Genomic DNA, 252 nt, shown 5'->3' on the forward strand with positions numbered 1-252 from the left:
CATATCTTTCTTGAATGTTTTGAGCCTTAAAGTTGATATGCATGGAATTCTTAACTATAAAGGAAGTCTTTACTAGTGCTTTACAATTTGATATAATGAGCCTTAAAATGATTCCATATCTCATAATTGATTTTGTTCTTTTACAAAAAGGAGAGATTTTACCTTTATCTCTCAATTGGTATATTGAGCTTTAACACTTGGTATTGGAGTTAAAATATGACTTATGTGCTTATTGAACATCTTTATGATTAT

The sequence above is a fragment of the Theobroma umbraticum genome, unplaced genomic scaffold, assembly GCF_002168275.2.
Source record: "Theobroma umbraticum cultivar Fairchild unplaced genomic scaffold, ASM216827v3 scaffold_39.0, whole genome shotgun sequence".
NCBI lineage: Eukaryota > Viridiplantae > Streptophyta > Magnoliopsida > Malvales > Malvaceae > Theobroma > Theobroma umbraticum.